The sequence below is a fragment of the Trichoderma gamsii genome (assembly GCF_001481775.2).
Source record: "Trichoderma gamsii strain T6085 chromosome Unknown Scaffold_17.2, whole genome shotgun sequence".
NCBI classification, from domain to species: Eukaryota; Fungi; Ascomycota; class Sordariomycetes; order Hypocreales; family Hypocreaceae; genus Trichoderma; species Trichoderma gamsii.
The window spans coordinates 360,762-374,693 of NW_020171354.1; positions in this window are offsets into that span (position 1 = coordinate 360,762).

Genomic DNA, 13,932 nt, shown 5'->3' on the forward strand with positions numbered 1-13,932 from the left:
AGGGCTGGGGTTCTGGGAACATGAATGATGAAAGCGTCTTCGTCATCCTCCACACTCCAAAACCAGCACGGCCTGCAAAGAACCAAGAAACCAAGAATCTGCGTCCTGTCACAGGAACAAGCTGGGGGGAGGGCGCATGGACGCGGGCGAGGGTCAGCAACACCGTTGAATCCATCCATCTCGCAGCTCGTTACCAAGTAAATCTCGCCATGGCACCTCCCCGCAAATCTCAGGCGTAAACGTCAAAATAGCTACACGTACAACCACGCCTGCTGCACATCTCTCTCGAAACAGCAACCCAAGCGACCCGACAAATCCAAGAGTTCCCCCCCAAAAACGAGGTTTTGACACTCAGCCACAACCACAAATCCATGCCGATGCAACTCTGCAACGAGTTGCAACTGCTACGATGAATCCTTGCACCATCTCTCTCCCTCTTCACCCCTCACTGCAACCCTATATGGTGAGAAAACTAATATTGGAGGGAGTGAGAAACACACACAGAGAAGGGTTGGAGAATTGATTCGCAAAGGACAGACACACACAAGAGACACACTGCCGATGACAGAAGCCGGGCCCAGCCTGCCACATTCCCCAAAACGACATAACCCAGGCACAAGGAACCGGTCCGCTAATGCTGCTCTGAAACGTGCGAGAAGCGTGGCATTTTGGGGGTTGCTTTTTTGGGTAGAGGTGTGTATGGTGTGGTGTGAGATGAAGTTGGAAGCCATAGACAATGTTTGAACGGCCCATGTGGTCGCTCGCAATCTCTGCCATTTTTACTACTGGTAGTATTTAATTTTGTCTATGCTTAAAGTAGCTACTTGGTAAGCCCTCTAGAATTATCACGGTAATTCCCCCCCAAAAAAATAACAGCATAACAGCATAACAGCAGCAAATTATCACAATACCGGCACTAGCAGCACATCATACCCTGTCCAGCCCTCGCCGGCGCATCTCATTGCCACGCGCCCTTGGCCGGCTCGCGCAATCCTTCCATCTGCCACCCTGTCGGAAGGATTCAACTCGCCACGCCGTTCCATCTCTTGTTTTTTGCTGCCTGTTGTTTGATGGATGACGATGCAATCTGTGTGAAATCCCTCCGTAGAGCCGGGTTGAGGTCGCCGACCCCCGATGAAGGTGAATGAAATACAGAGATGCCAAAAGGGAGGCTCAACAGAAAAAAACCCAACTGAAATAAGTAAATATGTAAATAAATCAAAGATTGGAATAAATCAAATAGCTGCAATCTCAATCTATAAATCATATATTTGCCATCTTCCTCTATCCAAATATCCCTCCTCATGCCTCATCACCAATTCTTGGGTTTGCTTCATCTTCATCCCACTTACATCGCCGATATGAAAGAGACTAAACACGGCAAACAATTATTTCCAAATACTCCGTGACCAAAAAAAAAAAAAAGAAGAAGATAAAACGAGCACATCATGCAAGAGAGTCCAGATGAGGTGCCATCAACTCTAACCGGCGCCCTGACAGGGCCCCCTCCCCTCCCCCAAAAGCCCAATCATCACCCCATATGCCGGTAAACCAGGGGTTTCCATCACTTCAATTCATTCTTTTGGGGGGGCTAGGCTACTGTACCCAAAAAAAACCTGCCCGCGAGCCAAACAACAAGCAGAACTGCTTTTCAAAACTCCACTTGCCTGTCAGTTCCGGCAAATCCTCATCCCCATGCTCCCCCCCATTCTGCTACTACGGTACATTTACAAGTAGATGTAAACACTTTGCCTGTATACGACACCGGCATCTCCATGGCCTTCTTCAAAAGGGAAAGCTATGGCGAGACCATCACCAATTCCTGACCGATCTCGATGAAGCCAGCATATTGTCATTTCTTTATGGAGGGAGAAAAAAAAAAAAACCAGAAAAAGAAGACGGCGCTACGAAGCCATTGCCCAAGTAGGTACCGCGAAATGACAATGACAGAAAGATGGGGCGACGATCCGCGCAGGGCAATGGCAATTAATTACAGTAGCTGCCGCGTCGTCAATCGTCAGATAAATAAGGAGGGGTGTTTAAAATAAAAATTAGCTTGAAAGAACAAGGAAACTGAAGTAAAAAAAAAAAAATCATAACAAATTCACAGTTTTACACAGCTTGATTAAAATCTTTTCTTTTCTTTTTACCCCACAATCTTTTTCACGCTCTTTCGCAAATCAAACAACATCCCCGTCCAGACGAGGGTCTCTCTCTCTTATCAAACAGTGATGAGAATTACATTCTGGTCCCCCCCGTCCCCAAAGCATAGACCACATCATTTCTTGATCCACACATGCGGCACACGATGGCCTCGTGCAATGTCCTTTCTCTGTGATTCACTCTTTTTTTTTTTTTCTACTTTTATACTTGTACACCTCCGCGATTTTCCATACTTCCCTGCATAAGGTAGTACTGCTACGGCTAGCAAAAAAGCAATTGCAGCATCTCACTCACACAAATCGAAAAAACAAGGTGGCAACCCGTGGCAAAATGAACCCCCAGCCCAAGCCCAAAGAGAATCGATCCACAACATGGGTCGGTCACTCGCTTTCACTCCCGCGGCACAGAAGAAGAGTAGCAGCAACACCTACCTGGAATACCCAAGTCTAGGACTTGCCGTGCAGGACAATTACCGCAGATTTGATCAACGGGTAAACAGTGTCTCCGGGAGTAGCCCCCAAGCTATTACGAGAGTCCTGCCAGTAGTACTACTGCTAGTAAGTAGGCAGAAGGGGGGGGGGGTTCCGTCCAGAACGAGGTTTGAATCGGCAGAGACGAGTGCGGCATACACACTTACATGGGACGATCAGACAATCTCTGGGGATCCATAAACGCCCTCCCGGGCAAGCCTTTCAAAAGTTCGCGATGCAATTGCCTCACATGCAATTGCCTGGCCAGGATTCTGGGGAGGGGTCCCCCCCCCTTTCTGTTCCTCTTCCTGTTCCAATGGCTCCTCCTCATAAAACAAGAAGAGGATTGTTGTGGGACGAAGAAAAAGCTAGATGACATAACTCCTTGTCCATCTTCAGCTCAACGATCCGCCGAGACGAAGCATCTAGCACTGTAGCATCGCCAATTTTTTGCATTCCATCGTCCCCCCTTGGATCCTTTCTCTCATCCATGCCTCTGAGACGCACGAGTATCATGTCTGCATCACTTAGCTTCTTCGACGTGCCTTCGACATGCCTTCGACATGCCTTCTTGAGCGCTGACACTCCCCCCCAGCCGTGTGCCTTACCTGTATGCAAAAGCCCAAGGGCCTTTCCTGGCCCACGAGGTTACACTACACCCCTTGTCAACGGTGCTAGGCAATGCCTACCTGCTTGGAGTCTCCAGAAAAAAAACCAAGATGCCTTTGTGCATGCACAGTATTTCGCTCGTATGTCAACAGAGTCACATCGCACATCTACAAGCGCTCGGGGATCTCGTCCTTCAAATCCCCATCCACGCCATTGCCACGTTCTCTAGAGTAGTGCCACCCTCCCTTCTCTTCACACTGCAGACATGCTTCGCTACGTGACTGAACTTTACTAAACACGACTGGTGCCTGGATTAGCCATCCCGACCCCTGGTCCGGCATGGCCTCTAGAACGATTCGACCATGCCGGCCTTTTCCAACTCTGTGCAGGTGCAGCAAAGAAAAAAAAAAAGTACGCATGCAACTACGAAAAGCACGATGGATGATGTAGTAGTAGTGATTCCTTACAGATATTTCTGCAATGGAGAGAAGAGAAAGAAAAAAACCGGGGAGGGTGGCTGCGCGTCCAGTCACGAGCCGCTTCTCTGTATGGAGAACCATGGATACGACAATGAGCCATACTGCGTGCACTGCTACTCTGTTCAGCTTGCAATCTTGCAGACGTGACTGGCCGCGAGTGGATAGCCGTTGCAGATTACCACGTGCTTTGCCAACCCTCCAAATCTCCCTCGGGAGGGAAGTGGTGTGTACCCAATTGCTCCGTATTAGAGTGGGCAAATCCCACGGACAGCTGCAAGGAGTGCACATTTGCTCCTTACTGGCCCAAGACTTTCGTGCAGTAACGCGTAAACTAGACAGACAGGGCCCCTGGTGCGGCTCCCCGATACCCATGCTCGCGGCCATCCCAGCATCGCCGACCTATCCGGCATTCACTGTCTGTCTCATAGTCCTCTCATGCTTGACGTTGTCGATACGGCGTCCTTCTCGGGAGCCTCGTTTATGCACTTGCATCAACATCGGCGACTGACTTCCAGCATAGCCTTTCAAGTTGAAGATCAGACCCATGCATGACGATGGTGGTGGTATACCAGTGTGCGGAGCCTACATGCTGCTGCGGCGAGCTCCGTATGGACACAAGTTCCTAGTCCCAGTTCTACTGCTAATAATGCCTGTCCAAGACTTTAAACCAGGGGCCTATTGCCTACCTACCTAACCGGATATCGCGGCGGCAGCCGGGTTGTTTGCTTTCCGCCACGAGTCGCCTGTCGTGCCTCTTTTAGATATGGTTCTGACAGTCTGACTCGACAACTTGGCCCCGCAAAGCAGAGCTGGCACTGAATACTTGCATCAACTGGACCCTGGACAACATGAGTCGTAAGAGCTTGGAGCTCTGCTAGCTATAGCAATACTATTCCGTGGTATGCTTTGGTAATGATTGTAAATAGTAATCGATGAAGGGGACATTTTGAAATCAGGAACACATGGATGATTGTGTCAATAGTCTCCCATATTCCCCCTTCTTTTCACGTACCATGTCCTGTCTCTTCTCTTTCTCTCTCTCTAGAAGAGATAAATGTCAGATTGACACTAGTCGTTGACAAATAAGTTAGATCCATGACCCCAGAGCAAACCTATCCCCAAACACGCCGTCTGGCAGCAAGCTTCCCCATCCATTGTCACCTACCCATGGACTTGGGGCCAAAAAGAAACGAAAATTTAGTAGAGTAACCTTGGTGGCACTGAAGCATCCGCGTTGCTTTGGAATGCTAGAGGGATGGGTTGCAAAGGCGCAACTTTCAGGATGGAGTAAAAAGGGAATGAACCAAAGACACACCAAAACGCAAGACGTAGCACTTACCACCCCTACAACAGAATTGATTGAGGCTAAAGATGGATTGAAGGAGGAATAGGTAACTGGGCTAGGTATTCAGTAGGCAGGAATACTGGCGTGATGTCGGCAGATAACCATGGTTAGCGCTCGGGGGCGCCATCTTCGGAGATGGGCCGTCAGGATTGCGCTTCGTATGATTCGTCACCAGGGCTAAGCGACTCGTTCAGATTCCTCTTTCAGCAAATCGTATGCGATCGCCGTCGATCATCAATCACATATAGTGGTGAATAACCATCCGACTCTGGTGCCTGCCGACCACAGCTAGGAACAGGACGGGCTGAAAGGAGCGGCATCTAACTCAGCATTAGTCTAACTTGGATTGGACCGGCAGGGTGAAATGGCGATGAAGTTCATGTTTCATCACATCGGCACCTATTCTCTTTCTCCTCTCAGAAAAGACCTACAGAGCCACTGCAGAGCTCTATAAAGCTTGACATTTGTGCCTAATATCTTTGAGGCCCCCGTCTGCAGTAGTAAGCAGCAGATGGCACTATTTCTGTCCCCAAAGCCCAATTGAGCTGATTTAGGTGCCACTGGTTGGTTTCATCTGCTACCTGTGCTTAGGATGGACCATTCCCCCCAAAATAGTCGGGGAGACTGAGTGGCATAGGGCAGTATAGAGAAGAGGGAAGTAGGGGGCCCAGACGCAAGTTGTCGGCCCCCTCGTAAAAAATGAAGGGGAAAAAAAACCGTGTGTAAAAATGTCTGCGGGCCAGCTTGGTGGCTGCCTGAAGAAAGACCAACTCATAGAACGCCACATCATGTGGTCTATCCCCGGGAGGGTGAGTTGGAGAAGCTGAAGCAGCAGCAGCAGCGAGGGAGAGGTGGATGGCTTCTATTAGCCACTTTCATACATTCTGGCGTGTATGAAATAAAGACAACGAGAGAGACAACGAGAGACAACGAAAGACCAGAGGTGCAGAAGATGAGGTGATGGGTCGATGCAGACAAAGTGCGAAGTAGAGTGCAGGTACTGGGTTGGGGAAGCTGCATAGAGCAGAAGCCGCGGCGAATAAGACGGTGTACAAACACGCTGCCTAAAGGTACAATCTTGATACATCGTCAATGCTACCCAAACGGGCCGCAATGTGACGCTGTAATGCAAGATGCTCCTGGCAGGTGCATACGGCGACGCCGTGGTTAGAGGAGAGGCCAGCACGTGTTGGAGAATGATAGGAACAAGTGCTGCAACCTCAGTCCGAGCCGTCCTGCAAAAGCGCGAGACGCCCAAAGGAGCGAGACCCCGAGAGGAGCGAGCGAGACGCCCATTGCCCGGCTGGCTCGTACTCGTGTTTCATTGAAGACGGACTGTGCGTTAGCAGTATTGGGAGCGTGCCAGGAGCAGTACGAGACAAAGCCAGCGCTCGAAAAAAAAGTCGTTGATTGGCCTCCCAACGCACTTCGTAACGGACCTCAGAATCAATTCACAGATAGACGCAAAGTAGAGCAAATAGAGTGTGTTTAGCTCATACACTGCGACCCGCCTTCCTCGGCACTCGCCAGGCGGTCCGCCCAGCTTTGAAGACGTCCGCAAAAAACGACGTCGGACAGGCGCTCCGGTACTCCGCCCGGTCCGTGTTTATGCCCAGTTGTTCGGTAATGGAGATGAGATAGTAGATGATGGGACAGATGCTACTACACGGTAGATACATTACCAGTTTCGATTTAATAAGGTAGCAGTGATAGAACATCATACGAGATACGAGTTGCACATACATACCTGCTCAAAAGTGGATGGGTGGATGAACGAGCGGCAGTGACGACAACAGTATACAGTACTGTACTGTCTGTACATCTGTAACAGGTACTCTATCGGAGCCCTGCAAGAATGCGGACAACGAGCGTGCGTCTGCAGAAGCGCAGTGCAGCATCTTCGATGAAACATCCGGGTTGCTTGCCACTATTGAAGGCGGTGTTGCTGTCATTTGTGATATCCCGATGCCATCTTGAGAACTGTGACCGCAAGAATAACTAGCGACAAGAGGCAACACCAGCAAAATTAGACGGTATGGTCATCGCCTCGGCGAGACACACTAGCTGCAGATTGCTGCGACTGAAGCTGCATCCGGGGAGGCAAGAAGCTTCAAGGAAACGTGGACGCTGCAGGAGGCTCCATGCGGCGGGCCAGCTTTCTTTCTTCCCCTTGTCGCTTCGCCGCCGTATCTGTCTGCCAGCACCAAGGGACCCAGAGACCAAGAGACAAAGAGGTCCACAACAGCTCCAAAGTTTGTGTGCATACGCTGTCACAGACCCAGACCAAGGGCTCCATTCTTGTGCGTCCATATGCAGTGCTGTGCTGTTGCAGTGCAGCGCACGAGGCGTGCCCGTCGCGGCGGTGCCCATCTAGCCCATCTGGCTCATCCCGCCTTTTCTCCCGCAAAACTGAAGCTCCCGCACTGGAAAATGGCGGTCGACCAGGGCATCATGACGGGCCCCGCAGTACACAAGTCCACCAATGGCTGCATGCCAACCAGGGCGGCCATTGACGCAACGTGAACGGGTTACACGGCAGGCGGACTCTGGGCACGAGTGTCGCCGTTGAGGAACAAGCTTCGACGCCGCCGCCTTTCTGCGCGCTGGGCGTGGCCATTAAGCCGTGACGGCGAGTTGCAGCCAGCAGGCAGACAGGCAAGGCAGGCATCGGAGAAGAAGGAATGCCAGCAGGAGGGGCGGAAGCACAGCAAAAGGACGCCGGGCTTGCGTATACTATTCGACTTGGCGGTGACCTCTGTTACAAGAGGCGAGATATACTAGCACTGCTAGCAGCTCCATTGACCATTGACACAGCCGGGGATGAGCTCCTAGAGCTCCCCTTGCCCATTTGACTAGGCGTTTGGAAAGATGAAATTGCGATACCAGCAGGAGCTGGCTGTCGGCGATTCTGCGAGGTCCCTCTCAGCAAATCGCCGTCCCAAATCCTGAGCGACAGCCAGGGCGCGATTCCTGTTTCGGGGATGCGAGAACCTGTGGGAAACCCAGAGGGCTGAAGGACGTTCCCCTGGTTGCTCGCCGAATTTCTGGCACTGCAGCACCGCCGATTTGAAAGACGGCGACCCGTGCAACGCGGCCAATGGCAGGGGAAACGCCACGTCTTTGCTGGATCCGCAGATGGAAACCAAACGGTCTCGTTGCACCCTGGTCCGCTTCCCGGGAGAGGGGACCTGGGAGGGGACCGGAGGCGGATCATTGGATCGCTCAAGTCCAAGGGGGGGTGGCGCCTAAAGAACGTTAGCACAGATGTGACGACCAGGATCAGGAGCACGACAGGGAGGGAGGGGTGCACAGAACGTAGGGCTGAACCAGGCCCGACCATCCCACCGCGTCCCAGCAGGACAGCACAAGTTGATCAAAGGATGCGTCCCAGGGCAGCCAATGGGCGGCGTCGGATGGACCTCTGAGGTGCTGCTGGCCAACAACATCCCTGCCCAGACCTCCCGCACCGCGTACGCCCGCTGCACAGCGTCCCGCTCGGCATGCCCGAAGACCTTGGGATTAATTGCTAGACTCACCGCTGGAACAGCAAAGAATTGGCTGCATCTCTGTCGTGGCACAGCACACAGCGCCGTATCGGGTAGCAAGCCAGCCTGAGCTATGGCCATGGACCAGATTGTTGCATCTGAAATCGCCCATCTCTCGTCTGCCAGCCAGCCCTACAGCCCGACTCCAAGTACCGACCGGCGCTCTGGGTCAGGCAGACAGACCAACCACCCACGATGAACCGGTGTGAGCCTGACGACAGCGATGATGCCGCTGCTGATGTCGCCGCTTTGTTACAGATCACCGTCCGTGCTCGACGGCCCGGAGAGAGCGCCGCGTCTGAGCCATCCAGATCGACTAATCCAATAATTCGCAGATTGCGCCCTTGATGCATCGCAGCTCGATTTGGTTGATTGGGTCTTCTGGAATCATGCCTCTTTCATTTCGTCGTCGGTCTGCTGTAGGGCTCCGTGCTGCGATGCGATGCGTTGTCGCCTGGATCCCCCAGCATCCAGGCCCATGGCGGAAGCAGATGGGCTGCAGCTACAGCTTTCGCCAATGAGCTGTTTGTCAAATCGTACGAGGAGGAGCCTCCTGCGTCGATCAAATCTACATTAGCGACGAGGGTCTGCGACTCCGTAAGGTGGCATGATTGCGTCTGCGGCGCTGCGGGACCGAGAAGAGCGAAGCATTGAGACAGGGCCCTGCACCCCCGCGGCGTGTGACAAAGGCAGCGTCACGTGATGTATCTCATCTGATTTGGGAAATTAGCCCACAACTTGCACTACTCATCATCCACCAATCAGGAGCCGCGCTGGATACGATTTGCCGGTTTGGAACAAGAGCAGAGAGAGTAGCCAATACCTCGCCGTCCCAGCATTAGATAAGCCGTTACTGAGTGATCGGGACTTTGCTCAACGGACGGAGGAGCTGCTCCTTGCCATGCCGTCTTTGTCTCCAGCGCCAAGGCATCCGGCCCCGCCCCGGCAAAACTAGCCCCCAAAACGAGGGTCTTTGACAAGCCGTTGTTGACATGTAACTCGTGCTGCAAAGAATTGAAACTACTGTTGACACGACGCACAAGGAATGGTGATAGGGCCCTCCAGAAATTAGCTGCAATGGATGGGATGAATGATGGCACCGCATTGAGCAAAGAGTCAACGGCCATCCCAGGCCAGCAGCTTCAGCCGCAAAATCCTGCCAGGCGGTCTGGAACCCCTGGGACAAAAGAACCTTAAAAACACCATGACAAAACGAGCACCATGCTGCCGAGGCGGACTCCCTACGAGTGCTAACGAGATTACGAACTCGTGATACCGGCTCTGCAGAGCGGAATGCCTGCCTGCCTGCCTGCACAGTGCTTGGGACAGATGCTCCATGCGCCATCAAGGCAAAGCAGCCCCCTTGTGACAGGGGCTCGCCGCCACATCGGGGAGCAGAAGCATCAAGTCGGGCTTGGCATGATGGATGGTTGATGATGGAGGTTTTCCTTCCCACTGGCATCGCCGAGATCTCAGCGTGCCACGAGACGAGAGGGGTTCCGGGTAATAGAGGGAGACGCACAGAGAGGGATATTAAGAATTGAGAAGAGAGACGGCACGAGTGAAGATCAATGGAAGTCAAAGTTGCCCGGACCGGTACTACGGTATACCATCGGATTGTATATCAAGAACAGAACCGGAAAGCTTGTTGCGATATCGCCCCTGGCTTTCTACAGTACGTTACCGGGCTGCCAACCCCTGGAACCGCGACTTATACACCCAAGCTTTTGGAATTTTGACGTCCATTGGAGAAAGAGCAGAGCAAAAAACGGGCGCTTTCTTGTCCACTTCTCCATCCCATCTTCGCTGCCAACGGGCTATTTGGAAGCTTCGTGGTTGCACGAGCTGCCTTGCCCCATCTTGTGTTCCCTCCAATCATGCCGCCGCAGAAAGCAATTTGATCCTCCCCGGGGGGGCGTGGGGGCCAGCCGATGCGACACAGTAGCGACCGCATTGGGCAAGGTGAGGGCATCAACTGTTGAAACTATTCGCTGCAAAACCCACCTCTGTCCCCTCTGCCGCCCTCCTCTAACGCACAGAGAGAGGGAGAAGAGAGACAGCGAGAAAGAAAGATGTCACCAGTCTAGTTTAGCTGCGCCGTTACAGACACCTACTTGGTCAAGCTTCGCGTCCCCTTTCCGCGTACAGGTACTGCGCTCTTTTTGCTGCTTTGTACCTATTTAAGCTCTTCGCTTGGGAGGCGCGGCACAGAGAGGGGGAGAAGAAATCGGGCGCCCGCTTCGTATGCTAGAGCTTGGTGACATTCTTTTGTCTAAAATATGGAATCTGGGTCTCGTAATTGAGTGATGTTGGATATCATTTGCCGGCAATATCACTCGTTGCGTTTGTGCACCTCTTTTTGTTCGCCTCCTCCCATACCGTAGCTCTGGTCCATAGTGCGGGTCAGGAGGGAGATCAGAGGGGAAAAGTTGAAGGGGAGGGGCCAGATAGCCAATCATCCGCGTGAGAACCTTAAGGAAGCTGCCATTCGGGGAAGCAAAGGAAAATGCAAGTCAGAAAATAAAATAAGACAATAAAGGAGGTGTTTGATGACGATGCTGTCATTCCTTGGTGCTGTTTTAGGGAACGGCACTGCCGGGACCAAGTCAACGTTGTAAGGCTGAGACGCGCGCCGGCAGCTGCAGTAGTTTGGAACACACAGACGCACACAGGCTCCCAGACAAGCAAGTTATGAGAATAGCATCCTTACACCTCATGCTGCTGGATTCTCACATCCCCCCAAAGGGCGCCTTCTAGATGCACGGTTGGTGCGGGAAAGGTGTGCAGTGGCAAGAAAAACAGACCGCCTCGTAGGCGGCAAACTGAGGTGAGTTGAGTGAGCGAAAGAGCGGAGTGGCACCTAGGTTGAAGATAATCGACAAAGATGTAACGCGGATTATTGGGAGTTGGTGTGCAACGCGGGGTGGGAAAGCCCGAGTGCGTTGTATACACAGCTAGGGCGTGTAACAAGAGAACGAGAATGCCTTGATCGCTCTCGATATGGGCGGCTATGCGGATACAAACGGGGTAATATCGTTAGTCCTTTTGTTATCGACTAAAGGAAAAGTGCCTATAGAGTTTTGACATCAAGGGCAAGTTGCACAAAGACAAATCCATATCAAACGCAATATCAAATGCGCTGGTTTTTTGGAATCTTCGCTGGCTTGCAAGCCTCTTTTTTTCTGCTATTTCAAATAAGTCAAAATAAGTCAAAATTTCCTCTTTTGGTATACTGGCGGCGAGCGGTCCCGGGCTTAAGTGCTAAAAAGCGGACGCATTAATTCCGGCCAGTCGTTTTGGATCAGATACCCCAAAATACCCCAATACACACGCCCCCTTGTCTTGCGCTTGCGGGCATCTATCTATCTAATCTACTGCGTCTCCGATGTAAACTGAAAAGAAGTAGTAACACAAAAAAAAAAAAGAAAGCATTTTGGGGTCTTTTGGAATCCTGTCTCTCTCTCTCTCTACCCGCTTAGTAAACGCAAAATTAATCTGCTATACTTGGCATTCACAAAACCTTGTAAAAAGGCCGCGTGCGTGCGCGCGCGCGCAGCTACTTGGCGTGCGGCTTAAAACCGGTATGCCCTTTTGATAAGGCTTAGAGGGAAAAAAAAATCGGGGTATATACAAAAACCGCGGGACTGGGAGTGCTTGATAGCCGTCTCGCCGGGTATCCATGATTTGCTTCCGGACGCGGGAAAGAGTGAGAGAGTGAGAGAAAGCTTGCGTGGGAAAACGGGAAAAGGACATGGGCGAGCTCTCATTGGCGGCGTTTCTCTGTTGCCGGCAGCCCTTCTTCTTTTATCAATCACATCTATTCGTATCGTGCTCTTATTAATTCCCCCGAATGGGCTGTGCTGCTACTGCGTGCTCTAGTAGTACCTAGCCTTTATACGGAGTGCCCTATGCCTTGCTGTCAAAAAACAAAAAAAAGTACTAGACGTTTCCTAAAACGAAACGAGGCAGAATGAAAGGCAAATAGATTAAAAGATTCGAAAAGTTGCTCTACAAGTATGCTAGTTGCAAAAAAAAAACTGCAGTTAGTGTAGCCCACACCAATGGGAAGCGAAGGAGGGGCGTGTGCACGCACTGTGGGCATATTTGGTTTGACTGATGCCTTGTCATTCCTCCAACAGTTCTCATCACTTTATTTGTTCCTCATTTCCCGAGGATCTGGAGCTTGGGAATTGAGCTGTCTCAGATGATCCAGCCTTTCTCTCCTTGTGCGAACGTCTGTGTGTGTGTGTGTGTGTGTGTGTGTGTACTATAGCTTTTGGCTCCTCTTGGCTTGCTTCCTCCTTGGCGTATAATTTCCCGATTAGATCAAACCCCGAACCCCATGGCTATGGCAAAGTCCGAACAACAAGAGGGCACAAATTGTAATCAGCGTACTAATCAAGACACCGACGTTAATCTTTCATCTTACCAATGCCGATAGGTATAATCATGATTTGTCTTTGGATCCTTTGTGTTCTACTCTAAGCGAGGCACGAGAAAAAAAAAAGGAACCTCCACTGTGGAATCCTCTTCACGAGGAAATTGACGATATCTCCTCGGGAAGAAGATTAACAAATCAACAAGCACACATCACTTAATTACAAGCTCCCGGGTATGTCCCGCCTCGCTTCCGGTTCATGTATTTTATTTTCCCGGGTAAGGCAAATGGTAGTCTAGGCAGGTACTACAGCACAGGCTAGCGCCAAGCGGGAAAATCCCACTGGAGCGGCACGTTGTATATTGCAACTTGGGTACATGACACCTGTATCCCGATTATGCAGTATGCCTACCTAGTATCTTCCGATATCGTCAAGCAACCATTAGCAAATTTCCTTGAAGGCCTAGTACAGGCTTAAATTCTTCTGTACCAGATGGGGGTCTCTAAAGAAGAAACGGCACCAAAAGAACCACCAAACAAAGCGCAACGGACGAAAGTGGAGACGCTTTTTCTTTACGGTGCCCCGTTTTATTTCGGACGGGACAGCCTTGAAGATTTGATATTGGACTGTTGTTTGAAGAAAGATACCAAAAAACACGAGCCGCCCCCCAAAATTTAGATGGGAGCCCACTCTAAAAAAGGTACCTTAGCATATTTGGCGGCAAATCGAAAGCGGGAGGCGGGGGGGGGGGGGGGGGGTTCTCTTTCGTATGGGCGGAAGCTCTGTTTCGATGTACAAATTCCAAGACGGGCTTAGCAGTGGGCTTAGAGGTACCGCTTAACCCTTTAGTTAGGGCCCCCAAAATACCCAGAAGTAGGAAACGCGGGGGCCTTGTCACTCCAATTGGACCAGACCAAGAGAAGAGAGGGCGTGTGGGAACCA